The following is an 18,046-nucleotide window of genomic DNA, read 5'->3' as shown; positions in this document are numbered from 1 at the left end:
GGCTCACAATGGCCTCTTGTTTCCACACTGGCCCCTTGGTTCCATGTTACATGGCTTTGCATGGGTCTTCAGGGGTGAAGAGATAGACGAGACTCTTGCTTCATGATCAGAAGGCTGGATTTATTAATTTATGATATATATTACATTATTACTATACTAATAGGAATAGAGAGAAAAGTTCAGAAGCTGCTAAGCTAAGAATAGAAAAGGAATCAATAACAACGGGGCTCAGCTTGTCTTTGATTGGCCCTTAATTGTACACAAGCAACATGGACCAATCACAAGTGCACCTGTTACATTCCAGAGCAGCAGATAACAATTGTTTACATTCTCTTTCTGGGGCCTCAGCTTCCCAGAAGGGGAAAAATCCTAAAGAAAGGATTTTTATGAAACATATCGGTGACAGTTCCATGGGCTCCAACAGTGCCACAATGATCCCCTTGGTTCCACAACTTCCCACAGTGTTGTAGAGAATACATTCAAAAGGAGTAGATATAAAGTTCCAATGATAGTTCTAGATTGTTTGTTTAATGTTTTATAGTTATGTAAAATTCATTATTAATTGTTTGTCAAAGATTTTATAATTATGTAAATCCCCTTACCATTGGGTATTGCCCCTGCTGCTCCCACTCTCATCTTAAATGGCGAACCAACTGAGACCATAAAGAAGATGATTACGTCACCTAATAAGCAAATATGAAACTCCCATAAGACTTAGCAGAAAAGGATTACATAACAAAAACCCCTAGAACAACGAACCACCTTGCAAATAAAGAATCAAAATAACGCCTCTAAACAGAGAGAACATCAGACAATATCAAAGGCCCTGGTCAGAACTTCTTCCTTTTGTCACCCTAACCAGAGTGGGCCAAGAGCAGTAAAAGATTATGAGCCTGAAACCAACAGGTGTCTACTCAGAGACTCTCATGAGGAAAGAAGACCCAGCTCTGCTGGACGGTGGAGCTGACCTCCTCCACCTCCTCACCGTCTCGGGAGGAGCGGTGGCGTGCACACACCCCCATGGGTCCCCTACCTAGACTGTTTCTAGTAAAGCTGAAATCACTAAAGAGCTGGTCACGTGTCATTCATAACAGTCTTGGGGACTGGTCTGGGACAGGCCACACCCAAAGAGGACTGAGGGCCTCTGGGATATCTGGCCCTATCTGGAACCGTGGGCAGCAGCCTAGGACCAAACAGTGTGGAGGATCATCGGTGAGTAAAGGTGGTGGCAGGAGTAGGAGGCAAGCAAAAGAAGTGTGTGTGAGATGGGGCCTGGCAGCCCGGAGCCCCGAAGCAGCTGTGGGCCTCTGAGTACCATGGTTCAGACTCCTGCGAGGGGACCGGCCACAAACGGAGGGAAGCAAGAGAAGCCTGAGTGAGTGAGACGCCTCCCAGGGGAATAAAGTGGGCCCCCCCTCTGGGTGTGTGGAGGAATAGAAATGTGAGTGGCACACAAGGGGTCGTGTCATGGTTTGACCCTGGCACAATGCCACTGCCTCCATGAGAATACCCTCTCCCTGGTGTCTGCTGTGAGATGTGACCAGGAATAAGAAAAGCAGACTCCTGCTTAGAAATAAAGAAAACTTTATTAACTAAACTACAAGAAAAGAAGAAAAAAAACCATAAGGAAAATGAAAACCTTACAAAAGCATTTTCCTCCTCCCCCCATCAAATTTCCCAATGCGATACATTCCCCCAAATCACCAACTCTCAGTCCAGCACCGTCCTTTAGAATACTCAGTCTTCAGTTCATGAAGAGGAGAGGAGTCTTTCTTGCACCATAGGCTTCCCCTGGAAACACGTTGAAACCTCGTGTGCTTCCATGTCACTCAGCACCGCCCAGAAAATCCTTTTGCCATCGTGACATCTTCCTTCCATGCCCAGTGCTCTCACCACTGTGCATGGACCAGAGCTGCTTCTAGGATTGTCTTTCAAGGATGCCTTTTCTCACTCCAAAAAAGGCACAGTCTCTCCTTCGGGACATCTGTCCCCCCACAATTTTTTCACCCCCTGGGGCCGAGGAGTACCCACACTGAATCCTCCTGGTTCTGAGGCACTGCCTCCCCCTAAATGCAGTCTCTGTGTCACAGGAAAAAAAATGGTTCCATCTATGGCCACACAAGAAAAGTCCAGCCAAAAGGCTACTCCGTCATCTCTCCCCCCACTCAAGAGTCTTCTGCACTTCCCTAGTGGCCCATTCCCTCTTATCTCATCTCTTATCTCTTTTCTCATTCAGCTCCAGGAGGATCAGCATTTGCAAGGTTTCTGTCATGCAGGAAAAGGGTTAAAAATTTCAGTCTCTGCCTGTCCCAGAGCTCTGGAACTCCCACGCTGCCCTGCCGGGCACCTTCTCACCGCACTCTCCCCCTTCGCCTCCTGGGCCGGCTGCTATCACATTCCATCGCTGGCTCTCCCTCTCTCTCTTCTGGTGAGGGGCGGGGGGGTGGCTGCCCGATGTCTCTTGGTGCTCCTCCATCCTTCCATCCTCAAGGGCCTCTTCACTTCCCATCTCTGTCCAGACCCAGGTCTACCACAGGGCTGCCCCTCCCCCACCCAGCAGCAGCAGCTGAATGGGGGAGGGAGATCCGATCTCTTTCCCTCAAAGTCCCAAGAGAGCTTCTCAGGGGCGCGCCTCTGGTTTTTAAACCCTGTGTGTTCTCAGAGGTGTGTCCGAACCTCACTGGCTACATCAAGTGCCAATTTAAAATCTGAGCACCCATTGGTTTGACCACAGCATCCCAGAATTCCCATTTCCCGGTCAAACCAGCACAGGTCGGCCTTCCCCTTTAAGGCTTGGCAGGTGCCCTCAGGGCGTGCTGAGGGTGGCAGACAAATTAGTGAGTTGGCATGCAAACCCCGAACAGAGCTCCGGGTACAAGGAGGATCGGGGCAGTGTGAGTCACGCACAATCCCTGCAGTGGGGGGACACGGGTCCCTACCAGGGTTTAGGGTGCCCCAAGTACAGCAGCAGCACTGAGTAGAGCCAAGAGGGCCTCAGTGCCCAGGGTGGGACGGCGGTGCTGGGGTTTCAGTGTGCCACAGTTCAGGTAGAAACTGTAAACCCACTGGAGACACCTGGGGGGATTGGGGTCACAGGGCAGGGCAGTGCTGGGTTGGCTGACAGGGCAGGGCAAGGCTGGACCTACCCCTTCTTCCCCCACACATAAAATGTTTAGAGCCAACAATCTCCTCCAGTGGGTCACAACAGGCAATGTTGGAGGTGAAATCCCAATTGTGGCCATGGGCACCTGGCTGAGAAGGACAGTTCTTTTTCATAGGAAGGAAAGCACAGAGCCCCAAGGTTTGGAAGGCAGGTGAGAGCCTCAGTAGGCCAAGGCCAGCTAGACTTGTCAGTAATGGCAGATTTTGTATTTAGGGAATTTTGGAGGTGGAAACCCAAATTTGGCCATGGGCACCTGGAGAAGCAGGACGGTTCTTTCCCATGGGAAAGAGAACATGGAACCTTCCGCAGTGTTTTGGGGACAGATGAGAGGTGACCATTGTGAAAGTATGGCCAGCCAGACTTGTCCTGGCAATATTCCTATTGGAAGAATCCCTGGTTATCAGGAACTTTGGAGGTGAAATCCCAATTCTGGCCATGGCTGCCTGGAGCAGAAGGACAGTTCTTTTGCATTGGGAAGGAAAGCACAGAGCCCCAGTGTTTCAGCAGCAGATGAGAAGTGACCCTCAACATGCAAAGGTCGCTTGGACCAGTCAGGCAGTCCATGGGAGGCCAAACCAGCCAGACCTGTTCTGTGTTCCCTTAGTTTTATGGGGCTCCATAGTGTCACAGTGGTGCCTTGGATCCATGGGGCCCCACAGTGACATAATGGTGACTTGATTCCATGGGTTCCAGCAGTGTCACAATGGCCCCTTGATTGCAAGAAGACCTGCAGTGTCACACTGGCCCCTGGGTTCGATGGGGTCCCACAATGTCACAGTGGCCCCTAGGTGTCATAGGGCCCTGCAGTGTCACAATGGTCCCAAGGATTCCATGAGCCCTTGCAGTGTCTCAATGGTCTCCGTAGTTCCCCAGGCCCCACAATGTGACATGACTCCTCTGTTCCATGAGCCCTGCAATGTCACAATGAACCTTTGGACCCTGGGGCTTTGCTGTGTCACAATGGTCTCCTCTGGCTCCACAGTGTCACAATGGACCGTTGATGACAGGAGGCACCTCTGTGTCACACTAGAGCTTTGGTTCCATGCAGCCCTGCAGTGTCACAATGGTCTCCTTTGGTTGCCCAGTGTCACAATGGACCACAGATGGCATCAGGCCCTGCAGTGTCACAATGGACCTTTGGTTCCATGCAGCCCTGCAGTGTCACACAGGCCTCTTGGTTTCATGAGGCCCCACAATGTCACAGTGGTCCTCCCAGGGTCACAATGGTCTCACTGGTTCCATGAGGCCTCACAGTGCCACAATGCTTTGCTTATTCCATGGAGCCTCACTGTGTCACAATGGTCTCCATGATTCCATGAGTCCCCTGAGTGTCACAATGGTCTCTGTGATTTCATGCCCCTCACTGTCACAATGGCCCCTTGGTTCCATGAGGCTATAGAATGTCTTAATTGTCTTCGCATGGTTCCATGAGGCCTTGCAATATAACAATGGACCTTTGGTTCCATGGAGTCTTGCAGTGTCACATTGGCCCCTTGGTTCCATGACACCCCAAAGTGTCAGAATGGTTTCCATGGTTCCATGAGGCCTCACGGTGTCACAATGGCCCCTTGGTTTGTTGGGGCCTTTTAGTGTCACAATGACCCCTACATTCCATAGAGCCACCCAGTGTCAGTACAGTCCTCTTGGTTCCATGAGGCCCAGCAATGTCACCGTGGTCTCCATGATTCCATGAGGCCCCACAGTGTCACAATGGCCCCTTGGTCTTACAGAGCCCCACAGTGTCACAATGGTCCCTTGGTCTTACAGAACCCCACAGTGTCACAATGGTCTCTTGGTTCCATGGCCCTGTGCTGCTACATTGCCCCTCCCCTTTTCAGGCCGCCCTGCCAGCTGAGAAATGCTCCTTGGGCCTCGGCCTTGGCCAACAGCCCCTGGGCTCAGGTCCTCTTCAGCTCATCACAAACACTGTCTGCTCCAGGCACTGCTGCTGCCCAACCAGCTTCTGGTTCCTTTAGCAGCAGCCCTGGGAACTATTTTTGTTCCCTCAGTGGCACAAGATCCCTGTTCTCACCCTGCCAAAGAAAGCTGTGGGTGCCAAGTGCAGCCAGGATGAACCATTGCTGGGACTGAAGCCCCTCTCTTGGGGCCCTGCAAACAGCGCTGCAAAAGGAGCTCTTGAAGCTCTTCTGGGCCAGCGACTCCCTCTGAGTGGGGCCTCTCCGAGCCCGGAAGTCTCCTGTTTGCTGCACTCGGGGATCCTGAACAACCACAGAGCCTGGGCTGATCCCCCCACTCCTCCAGGCTCAGCCCTTTGGCCTTTGCTGGGGAGATGCCAAAGGATCCACAGTGAGCATTGCCTGCCCTCAGGGGAATTTCTCACAGGTGCCTTGCACTGACTCTTTGTGTCTGTGTGCGCACAGGAGTGCCTGTGTTGGGGAAATGTGGAAGAAATGCTGCTCTCTAAGGGGTTTGAGTGCCTTGGATAGCTGAGTTAGTCAGTGCTATAAGTGAGGTTAAGTCATAAGGTGCAAGCTAAGTTAAATGTTCCGAAGAGTTTTTCTTTTGTTGTTAAATTTAATATAAATTATAAACTAAATTGAATAATTTTTAGTGTTATTCCACTATTACGTCATTAAGCCATTGATTATAAATTAGGTCAAATAGTGTTAAGTGCTGTTCTTTTGCTAAATGCTGAAGTCTAAAGTATCAGTTAAGTCCTGTTAAGCTTTTAGGCCATATTCCTTTTATCCTTGCCCTCACTGTCCTTTTGGCACAGACACACACAGGGACAGTTCTCTGTGCATTTCTGGTTTGATTGCCTGGATTTGGTTTGGTTTTGTTGTTGCTTTGTTTCCTTGGTGTGTCTGAAGCGTCCAGTCAGGAGCAGAGTCACTCTTGCCAAGGAACTTTGTGCAGCTGTCCCTTAATATTAAATGTGATTTTTGCTGCTCCCTTGCTGGGGATTTTTTCAGCGCTCTCAAGGCCTTGTTGGTAGCAGGGTGAAGGAGCCCTGGCCCAGGCTCTGGCCCTGGGGGACACAGGGACGCTGCCAGGGGGATCCCTGTCCCCCTGTGGCACCCCCAGGGCCCCGGCCCCCTGTCCCCATGTCAGGTTCTGGCGTCGATCTCGTGGAACATCCTCTGGGGAAGGCTGTGGGGCCGGGGCTGGGGGGACCCGGGGGGACAGGGGACCCCGCTGTGCATGAGCAGGGTTGGACTGCTCTGGGGGGAGCTGTGAGGGGGGCCGGGGCAGAGTGACCTCACACAGCCCCTGTGATGTCACACAGCCCCTGTGATGTCACATAGCCCCTGTGATGTCACATTGTCCCTGTGATGTCACATTTTCCCTGTGATATCACACAGCCCCTGTGATCTCACACAGCCATCTGTGATGTCATACAACCCCTGTGATGTCACACAGTCCCTGTGAGGTCACACTGCCTCCTATGATGTCACAGATCCAACTCTGGGATGTAACCCTGGAATGTCATGCAGCTGAATGTGATGTCACAAAACCATCCTGTGATGTCACTGTCCTGTGATGTCTCAGCCTGCTCTATGATGTTACATAGCCAATTGGTGATGTCACAACCCACTCTCTGAAGTCACCGAGCCACCCTCTATGATGGCAGGATCTGCTCAATGGCCAAACACCCTACCCTATGATGTCACAGACAGCTCTGTGACGTCACAACCCCTCTCAGTGATGCCCCAAAACCCTCTATGTGAGGTCACACTGAAGCTATAATATCACAGCACACGCTTTGATCTCACAGCCTGCTCTATGATGTCACACTGCCATGCCATGATATCACAGCCTGCCCTGTGTTGTCACGGAATCCCCTCTGTGATGCTGTAGCTGCTCAGTGACCTCACACAACAAACTCTGTGATGTCAGAGCCCAATCTGTGACCTCACACAGCCCACCCTGTGCTGTCACACAGCCCCTTGCTGACATCACAGCTGCTCTGTGCCTCTATGACACAGCCCCAGAGGTGCTGCTGTGACACAGCCCCCTGTGGGCCATCCCACAGCTCCCGCCAGTGCTGAGCCCCTGTGAGCTCTGTCTGTGCCCTGCTGGTGTCCCTGAGGGGCCCTGGCAGTGCCCCAGCCCTGCTGGGCTGTGCACAGGAGCTGCCCCTTGCCAGAGCTGTCTCTCTGCAGCGCTGCCCTTGCCAAGAGCTGCCTCTGGGCCAGGAGCCCAGCCCAGCTCAGCAGCACAGACAGAGCACAAAGACCTTAATGACCCTCTGGGGCTTTGGTGCTCTTTGCATCAGACCCAGTCCCTCAGAGTCTGCTCAAAAAATTCCTCAAGAACTCAATGTAAGATGGAAACACTGAAGTTTCTTGTACTTTCAGTAAATCCCTTCGAGGCAAAAGACTGAGAAAGTGTCCCCAGGTTCCAGGTAGAGCAGAACACTGGAGGCAGTGATGACAGGCAGGGACAAGCAAGGGAAAGGTGTCTCTGGTGCTGAGCAAACCTGCGCCTCTGTCCCTGCAGGCTGTCGGCATCCCCTGGCTGCCCCACCTGGCTGGCCCCTTCCTTTGCTGACAGCTCTGCCTCCTGCCTGCCTCTGCCTGCCCACACAGAGCCTTGGGCTGCTCCAGGCTCCTGCTGGGGGACGTGCTGCACCACAGGCCTGCCCTGGCAGGGAAATTCCTTTCTCCTCATGTCCAGTCTGGACCTCCCCAGCTGCCCTTGCTGCCATTATTTCCTTCTCATGCTTATATCCTCCATGAAGAAAAGCTCCAGCCTCTCTGAAACCACCCATCCATCCCTCCCAGACTATTCCTGTTCTGTCCTCAGTCTCCACACCACTGAGCCCACAGCCCACAGTCTCTACCTGCTGGTTATGGGATGAGGCCTCCAAACCCCATCTTGGGAGATTTTTGGAAAAAAAAATAAGGTCTGTGAAAATGGAAAAATAGTGGTCAAAGTTATTTTCTCCCAAATCTTGCCATGATAGAAAAGGGTCAGTATGTTTAAACTGAATAAGGGTGGATTTACATTTGTTAGAATGAGGAAATATTTTACAATTATGAAAGTGGCAGGAAGCTGCAGTTGTTTTTCCAGAGAATTGGATGCCCCATCCCAGGAATTGTCCAAGAATGGGAGCTTTGTGCAGCCTGACCCAGTGAAACCCTCTCATCCCCAGTGAGAGAATTCCTGTAGTGTGTGTTCTCTGCTGTGCTGAGTGCCCTCACAAGGCTTCTGGCCAGAATGTCTGCTGAGGGCAGCCAGGCTGCTGCAGGGGCAGTGGCCTCACAGCCATCACCATGGTAGCCCTGTCCCTTGGGCCTGGCTCTCCCCTTTCCTCTGCCCCTGCCTTGGCTCTGCTGGCATGAAGAGTTTTGTCATTAATATCTTGTCCTCAAGGTGCTGGGGCCAATGCCTTCCCAGTCAGGCTCCTGGGGCAGAAGTGGCTTTTCAGAGCCCAGCCAGGAATGAGCCCTGAGGCAGCAGCTCTGCAGTGGTGGCCACCAGGCCGGGCTGCCGAGGGAGGCTTCTGGCCATGGCCTGCAAGCAGCTGCTGCTGCCAAGGTGCCTTTGGTGCCTCAGGCTCTCCCTGGCACAGCTCCCAGCATGGCACTCTGCCCTTGTGCCCGAGCCCTTCCCTGTGCTGGGGCTGGCCTGGGGCTTTTCCTGCAGCAGGACCTGCCCTGCTCATGGCACAGGAAAGGCAGTTCCTGCTGGGGCAGGAGGCTCTGCCTGCAATGGGCTGCAGCAACTCCAGCAAGGCCCTGCTGACTTCAAAATTGCTGCCTAGAGCATTATATTCTAATAATTGTTATAGCTCCTTAACTGTGGAGTAAATAACTGTGCTGGTGATCTTTCTGTCTGATCATGATCAGAATAAGCCAGAGACATACTTATATAAATTAATCTGGTATTCTATCATGAATCCTGCAGGACAAATTGTGTTAGTCGAATTTTACCTGTTCTTTTACACCTTTGCCAAATTCTGGGGCTGGGATTGGATCCAGCCACTCCCAGTCTCCTCTCTTAGAAGGAAATTTAGAAGTCTAGAGGCTCTGCAGGGGTTTGAGGATCCATGGAGGCTGTTGGGTGTCATTTCTCCACCCCATGTCTCAGCAGAAGTTTCTCCAATAAAGAAATAAAGCTTTTGCCTGAAGCTCCCACTGTGCCCATGACAGGAACCCCTGTGAGTGTGTGGGACATCCCGGCTCTTTGGCAGCCTGGGGACTCCTGGGATGACACCGTGGAGCCCCTGTGAGTCCCTGTGACAGATCAGTGCCTTTGAAGCCCAAGGTCCCCTGGGATGTCACCATGGAATGGCTGTGACTGCCTCTGACCACAGGGCTCTTTACCATTTCAGAAACACGTAGAAGGTGTCCATGGGGCCCCTGTCCCTGCCTGGACATTCCAGCTCCGGAACAGCCTGGAGACTCTTGGAAAGTTCCCATGGAACCCCTCTGAGGGCCTGTGACAAATCCAATCCTTAGCAGGCAACCATCACCAGGACACTGTTGCTATGGTCAGTTTCTGTGGCAACCATCACCAGGACCCTGTTGCTATGGTCAGTTTCCATGGCAAGCCTCACCAGACCCTGTTGATATGGTCAGTTTCCATGGCAACCATCACCAGCGCCCTGTTGCTATGGTCGGTCCTGTGGAAGTCCATCCGAAAATCCTTCATTTTTGCCTCACAATTGTCATGAGAAAAAGACCACCGAAAAGCTAAAAACTCTTGAGCCAGTTGGGAAGGAAAGTCTCATGCTTATTCAGTGTGTTTACAGGTATGTGTTTACAGGTGGTGTTTGCAGAACATGCCATGCTGTACTCGAAGGGGCATGCTGCCCTTTTCTGAACAATGGAACTGGACTTTCTTCCAAACTCCTGACTTGGCTGGACTGAGCTCTGGGGTGGCTCCCCCCTCCAAGAGAAGACCCCTCTTGTCTGCCTTCAAACACTGTGATGGACCAACAGGGATGCGAATCCCCTCATCAAGGAACCAAGAACCCCTCTGGCACCCTATTGGCACCTCCATGGTACCCCCCCCGGCACCCCCCTGGCAACCTCCTTCCAGAGACTGGGATTGTACCCCCTCCCAACTCGGGGAGGGGGGAAAACCTGCCCAGAGTAAATGTACCTGCGAGCATTCGGCCATGAAAACAATGGAATAGCCTCTCCCCCTCCTCCTGTTCCTATTCTTTTCCCCTCCATGGAAACCTAACTTCGGCCACCCTTCCCCCAACCGAGAACAGTATATTTGGGGTTCGGTTTCGACTGTCCTTTGAGATCTCCTCAAAGCGTGCACCAGCAAGTTTTGGTGGCGGGACCCCGAAGACATCACGTTTTGGTAGCTATACCCCTTCCCTAACCTTCTGTCCTCCCTTTTTCCTTTGTCCTACCCTTCTCTTCCCCAGATTCCCTAACCAAATGCATATTCAGCTGTGGTTATCATCAATAAAATTGCATTTTGTTGATTTGTTACTGCAAAACACCTGTGCCTTTGTTGGTTATTTTTGCACCAAAAAATCATTCATCACCCATTCATTTCGAGCGGACCTTCACAAGTCCCTTGGCAGTTCCATGGAGACCCCATGCCAGGGGTGGTTGCTATGGACACCAGCTCAGGCCTGCAGCCAGAGCCCGTTCCATGGCAACCATTTGCAGCTCCATCCCCAGGCTCATGGGATCCCAGAACCACAGAATTGGCTGAGCTGGGAGGGACCCATCAGGATCCTCCAGTCCAACTGCTTGCCCTGCACAGGACACCCCAACAATGCCAGCCTGGGCCTGGCAGGGCTGTCCAAACGCTGCTGGAGCTCAGAGAGCCCTGGAGCTGGGACCCTTCCCTGGGGAGCCTGGGCAGGGCCCCAGCAGCCTCTGGGCAAAAATATTTTCCTGACATCCAACCTGAGCCTGCCCCGACTCAGCTGCAACCTTTCCCTGCACTCCTGTCCCTACGCACGAGAGGGAAGATGTTCCCACAGCCCCAGCCAGGGACCCACTCCCAAGGTTGTGGCCATGGCCACCAGGGCTGAGACCAGCTGGGATGCTCGGTTTCCACGGGCCGAGGTTCAGAAATGGGATTCCCCGATTTCCCGCTCCCATTAAAACCGTGCTGCCCTCGCTGCCCTCGCTGCCCTCCCGCCTCCCATGGAAAGCACAAAAGGCAAAGATTCCGGGCTGAGATAAGAACAATTTACTGAGAACACCAACGAGATAAGGAACAAACAAAAACAGAAACAATATTGATAACAGAAGGGACTGTTTACAGGGAGAACTACAACACAACTCGCTGGGTCTGCCGGGCCACAAATTTCACCCTTCTTCTCAGGGAGAGAGAGAGTCCATTTCCTGCCCCTGGCAATGACCTGATGTGGGAGTGATTGTAATGAGAGGGTCATGGCCAGACCTTCATGTTTTTCCATCCTACATCATGTCATTTGCAGGGACAGGAAAAGGTACATGTGTCTTCCCAGCATGGATCATGGGGAACATGGATCATCAGGGCTCTTCCCAACATGGATACTCCAATGATTGGAGTTGGGGCAGTGCACAAAATCCTCCTGCACTTGGGGCATTGGAGGCCTTCCCTTGCCGGTGCCTCTGTTGGTGACTGGTCAAGGCAGAGCTCTGGGTGAAGCTTTTCCCGCACTGGGGACACTCATAAGGCCTCTCCCCAGTGTGGATGCGCCAGTGGGTGATGAGGGTGGAGTTGCAGTTGAATCCCTTCCCGCAGTCAGGACAGCAGAAGGGCCTCTCATCCGTGTGAATCCGATAGTGCAGGAGGAGACTGGAGCTGCTCAGAAACCTCTTCCCACAGGTGGGGCACTTGTAGGGCCTCTCCCCAGAGTGGATGCGCCGGTGCCTGATGAGGTTGGAATTGTGCTTGAAGCCCTTGCCACACTCAAGGCAGCGGAAGGGCCTCTCCTCTGTGTGAATCTGCTGGTGCTGGAGGAGACTGAAGCTGGTCTGAAATCTCTTCTGAGACTGGGGACACTCGTAGGGCCTTTCCCCAGTGCGAATGCGTTGGTGCCTGATGAGTTCTGACCTGTAGCTGAAGCCCTTCCCACACTCCCCACACTCGTAGGCCCATTCCCCAGTGTGGATGCGTTGGTGACGGATCAGGCTGCTCCTCTGCCTGAAGCTCTTCCAACACTCCAAGCACTTGTAGTGCTTCTCTCCATCATGAAGCTGCTCATGGACCACCAGCTCTGAGCTCTATCTGAAGCTCTGTCCACCTTCTTGGCTAAGGGAGGGTCTTTCCTCCTCAGAGCACACTGGGCTGGGTTTGGAGCCCCTCTTCCTGTGGAATCTCTGGGGATTTTCCTCCCCACTGGATTCCTGTGCCCTGGAGTAACTCATAATGGCCTCTTCTACGAGCTTCTGCCATGGGGATTTTTCCTCCCTGGTCCCAATCCTCAGCTTCTTGTCTGGGGGAGGAAAGACAAGAAGAGGATGGGATTTGGCTCCGTGTCAGAGGGAAAGGGAAGGAGATCCCCCCAGTGCATCCCTGGCAGGATGGGGTTGGCAGTAGGGTTGTCCGGCAGCCAGGGGCTGTGCTCAGATGGGAGATGGAGCAGGAGAGAGGGGGAAAGGGGCACTGACTTCCTCCTCACCTGCCCGGGTGTCCCGGGGATCCTCCTTGTTCCTCACAGCTTCCTTTTCCATCTGGCAAAGGTTTGGGGATGGGAAATTCTGTTTTGGTGGAAAACAAGGAATGAGTACATTGAGTTTTGCACTGGGTTTAAGGCAAACCTGGGGAGCATCTAAACCAGAATTACAATTTAATAACAAAATGAAGATCAAGGCAATGATATAGAAACACTGCCTTAAACTGACAGAGTCAGGATAGAACCTGACACCCTGTTGGTCAGGGTGGTGGCAGCAGTCCCATTAAATGGTGGCTGCAGTCCTGTCGGAGAGATGAACGTGATTCTGTCAGAGCAGTGATCTTGTAGAAGGGTCTGGTCTTCCTCTGGATGTCCAGTGGTGGTTATGGAGCTCTTGTCCTCTGGCAATCAAGTAGGCAAGCTGCTCCTGGTATGAGGCTCAACTTCTATCCAAGCAGGAATGCTTGGATCCTCCCCCTGGGTGGAGCATCCCACATTGGGATGATGGAATTTTATCAGTCCTGCAGTGACACTCAATGGCCTATTCACAGAAGACATCTCCCTTGGAGTGCGTTATCAGGGGTGAGTCATGGAAGAGATAAAGAACACTGTCCCACCTGTTTCTAACAGTTTATGGAGATGGTGATTGAAAACATGCATTTGGTTACATCTTACATTGCAACCTGAAACAGTGGGGTAATCCCTGCTCAGGGGGTGAACACCACCCCCCTTACCCAAACTGGCTCAGCTGTAAAACCCCCACACACAGGGGACAATGTCACACTTGCCCTGCTCCAGGGGAGGTCTCTGTCCCTTGTCACTCATCTTTTCTCTTTCTTTCCATGTCTCTCTCTAACTCACATTTATTGTTCAATAAAATCCATTTTGGATTTGGTTGTGTTATCACCTTAATTGGGGCAGAGGCATCTCTCTAACAATTTTCTTGACCATATTGCCATATTATTTTGGCACAGTGAGTTCAGGGCACTGTTCTCTGACCCCAAGTGCCTTTGACAACAGCATAGTTCCCTCCACTGAGGAGGTTGTGGTTCTTTCTGGAAGAGCTCTTGGAAACTTGGACACAGTCCCTCCTTCCTCCTGGGGAGCTTATATGGAGCTTATAAAAGCTTTATTTCTTTATGGGAGAAATGATGAGGAAAATGGCTTTTATGGGTGGCCAGTGTAAACAAAATAATTTGCTCTCTTTCCTTATAAAGTTGTTAAAATCACTGGAGGAAATGGAGCAAATGTTACCAGTGAGACTGACAAGGTTCATTCACCCCACGGTGAGGAATGCAAGGCAGCTGAAAGTCCCCCAAGAAGCCCAGCTCAAGTAGCTAAATTTCTGAAGAAGTCCTGAATTCCCAGGCTTGGGGGGCTTTACCAAGTGTGAGAATCATTTTTCTCTTTATCCCTGTCACCTTTGTGACTGCTACACAGAGCTTTCCCTTCCTTTTAATAATCTGTATTGGGCCAAATTTCCACTTTCCTTTTATCGGAACCTGCCAGCAGCTGAGCTGGAGGTGTGCAGGAAGCAATGAATATTGGAATTGCCACTTCACTGCATGTATTTTTGGTTTATTCATGTTTGGGATTTGTTTGCACTTTCATCACAAGTTACTTGTGGGAAGAGCATATATTCTTCAAAGTGATTTTGCAGAGTCAAGTTTGATTTCTGCCAAATTTATTTTGTCCAGTGCCCAGAGGATGCTCAAGGGGTCTCTGTGCCTCTCGCACTGGGGGATGCTTGGGAGGGATTTGGGGGGATTTTTCCTGTCCCTGTCACCCCAGGCCATTCCCCAGGGGGTGTCCCTGTCCCTGTTACCCCAGGCCATTCCCCAGGGGGTCTCCCTGTCCCTGTCACCCCAGGCCATTCCCCAGGGAGTGTCTCTGTCCCTCTCACCCCAGGCCATTCCCCAGGGGGTGTCCCTGTCCCTGTCACCCCAGGCCATTCCCCAGGGGGTCTCCATCATTCTCACCCCAGGGAATGCCTGGGGGGTCTCCCTTCCTCTCACCCCTGTGCCAGGGGGTGCTCGGGGCAGTCTCTGTCCCTCTCAGCCCAGGGAATGCTCGGGGGTCTCTGTCCCCTTGCCCTGGGGGATGCTCAGGGGGTCTCCATCCCTCTGGCCTCAGGCAATGCCTGTGCAGGGCTGGAGACCAGGGGCTCCGAGTCCCTCTCACCACTGAGGGTGCTCGGGGCTGGGGGGGGTCTCCGACCTTCTGGGGAGGCTGGGGGGGTGTCTGTCCCTCTCAGCCCTGCTGTGACCCCACCCAAACATCATCGGGGTCAGAGGGACAGAGACACCCCCAAATCCCCAGAAGGGCTGAACCTGGGGTTTGGTTTGGGGCTGAGGATTTAGGAAGGGGATGGAATTGGGGCTGGGGTTGGAGTTGGGGCTGAGAGTTGGATTAGAGCTGGGATTGGGGTAAAGGCTAGACATGGGATTAAATCTAGGGCTGGGGATGGGATAGATGAGTTTGGGACTGGGATGAGAATAAATACAGAACTGTGAGTGTGTCTAAACATGGAGTGAGACTGAGACCAGGATCAGGGTCAGGTTTGGGATTGAGCTCACCCAGAGCGGCACAGGGGGGATGTCACAGTGGGAAGGTTGGGGAAAATCCTGGTTTGGGGAAAAACAGGTGTGAATGCCTTGGGTTGCGGATTCCTCCCACCCATGTCCATTTCTAGAAGTCACCTGATGTCCAAAAATCAAGTGTGAATTAAAAAAAGCCACCAGGAGTTTCCCATTTCCAGTCTCATCCCTCTTGGGTTATAGTTGGTCCCCCATCTCAGGGCTGGTGGGGATCCCATGGGTCCTGGGGATCCCTCCTCTCCAGGGTCCTGCTTTTGGATTCTGGGAGGTTCTGCGGTGCCAAGGTCCCAGCCTCCCCTTAATCCAGCCACTTGGGGTTCCCCCTTCTTCGCACCACCCTGCCCTGGATTAGGGCAAATTTGGTTGAAACCCTCCAAAAGGAGTTTCCTCTAGAATGCCGATTCAGCAGCCCCACCCTCAGCCAATTCGGGAAAATATTTCTGTGTAGAAAAGTCTAAAAAAACTTTATTTTAAAGGCAAAGCATTCACCAGCACAAAATTTGAACATTATTAAGCAATAAAACCTCCTGCTGTTCCAAAACAGATGACAAACTTCGAAAGTCCCTCCTTTGGTTGTAGCTCCGGGCACTCAGCGTCTTATCAGTGTCTTATCAGTGTCTTATCAGTCTCTTATCAGTCTATTATCAGTCTCTTATCAGTCTCTTATCAGTCCATCCAGTGCTGGAAATGCCTCCTCGGCTCAGGCCCATCCCGGTGGGCCTCAGGTGGGAGGTGCCGGTGGTGTTCTGGTTGTTCAGTCCAGAGCAGGTTTAAACAGCTCCAAAGAAAAAGAAAAACCACAGTCCAGGGAACTTCTCTGCCTCAGAGGCCTAAAAACTGACTAAAAGCAAAGGAGAGCTCCATCCCGCTGTCTGTCCATCCAGCACCTGGAATGTAGAGGAGTGAGTACAGTTGCCGAAAACAAACTGCATTCTCTTCCTCCTCCCCTTTGCTCTCAGAACCAGCCTTGAAGGTGCAGAACTCATTTCTGGGCTAAACAGACCGATGGGGTACGAGCATCATGAAGTCACCCCAGGACACACCCCTGTCAGGGTCAGGGGGTCCCGTCCCTGCCTCATCTCCAGGCTGCCGGGGTTCCCCCAGCTCTGGTATTGCCCCTTCCCCTCTCCCTGCCCCAGGGGTCCCCCGTTCCACAGCCCCGGCTCTCACGGGGATCCCCAAAACCAATGTCCCGCCCCATCAGTACCGGGCCATCCCCACGTGGACCCCCCAGGACCCTCCCGAGGGGCGATTGCGTCTCCTCTCCCCCTGAAAAAGCTCCTCTTAGGGAGCCTGGAGATATCCGGGGCTCAAGTCCGGGATCTGCCAGCTCCGAACACTCTCCAAAGAAATCCTCCTGAAGACCCCTGGCTGGAGTTATTTGGGAATTTAGCTACTTGAGCTGGGCTTCTTGTAGGACTTTTAGCAGCCTTGTATTCCTCACCTTGGAGTAAATGAACTTTATCAGTCAAGCTGATATCATTTTCTCCCTTTCCTCCAGTGATTTTAACAAACTTTTCAAGGAAGGAAAACAAAATATTTTCTTTACACTGGCCACTCAAACAGCCATTTTCTTCATCGTTTCTCCAGTAAGTTCCCTAGGAGGAAGGAGGGACTGTGTCCAAGTTTCCAAGAGGTCTTTCAGAAAGAACCACAACCTCCTCAGTGGAAGGAATCATGCTGTTTTCAAAGGCACTTGGGGTCAGAGAACAGTGCCCTGAACTCACTGTGCCAAAATAATATGGCAATATGGTCAAGAAAATTGTTAGAGAGATGCCTCTGCCCCAATTAAGGTGCTAACGAGACCAAATCCAAGGCAGATTTTATTGAACAGTAAATGTGAGTTAGAGAGAGCGATGGAAAGAAAGAGAAAAGGGGGAAGAGCAAGGGAATGACAGGGACAGAGACCTCCCCTGGAGCAGGACAAGTGTGACATTGTCCCCTGTGTGTGTGGCCTTCCCAGGGTGGGGGTTTTACAGCTGAGCCAGTTTGGGTAAGGGGGGTGGTGTTCACCCCCTGAGCAGGGATTACCCCACTGTTTCAGGTTGCAATGTAAGATGTAACCAAATGCATGTTTTCAATCACCATCTCCATAAACTGTTAGAAACAGGTGGGACAGTGTTCTTTATCTCTTCCATGACTCACCCCTGATAACGCACTCCAAGGGAGATGTCTTCTGTGAATAGGCCATTGAGTGTCACTGCAGGACTGATAAAATTCCATCATCCCAATGTGGGATGCTCCGCCCAGGGGGAGGATCCAAGCATTCCTACTTGGATAGAAGCTGAGCCTTACACCAGGAGCAGCTTGCCTACTTGATTGCCAGAGGACAAGAGCTCCATAACCACCACTGGACATCCAGAGGAAAACCAGACCCTTCTACAAGATCACTGCTTTGACAGAATCACGTTCATCTCTCCAACAGTACTGCAACCATCATTTAATGGGACTGCTGCCACCACCCTGACCAACAGGGTGTCAGGTTCTATCCTGACTCTGTCAGTTTAAGGCAGTGTTTCTATATCATTTCCTTGATCTTCATTTTGTTTTAAAATAGTTATTCTGGCTTAGACCGTTCCCCAGGTTTGCCTTCAAACCAGTACAAAAAACAATGTGCTCATCTGTTGTTTTCCACCAAAACAGAATTTCCCATCCCCAAACCTTTGCCAGATGGAAGAGGAGGCTACAAGGAAAAGGAACATGCTCCGGGACACCCGGGCAGGTGAGGAGAAAATCAGTGCC

This window comes from Melozone crissalis, unplaced genomic scaffold, assembly GCF_028551555.1.
Source record: "Melozone crissalis strain CALT ecotype California unplaced genomic scaffold, PUWL_Pcris_2 ptg000021l_1, whole genome shotgun sequence".
Taxonomy (NCBI): domain Eukaryota; kingdom Metazoa; phylum Chordata; class Aves; order Passeriformes; family Passerellidae; genus Melozone; species Melozone crissalis.
The sequence above is the reverse complement of the archived record's forward strand: the minus strand, read 5'-3'. Positions refer to the sequence as shown.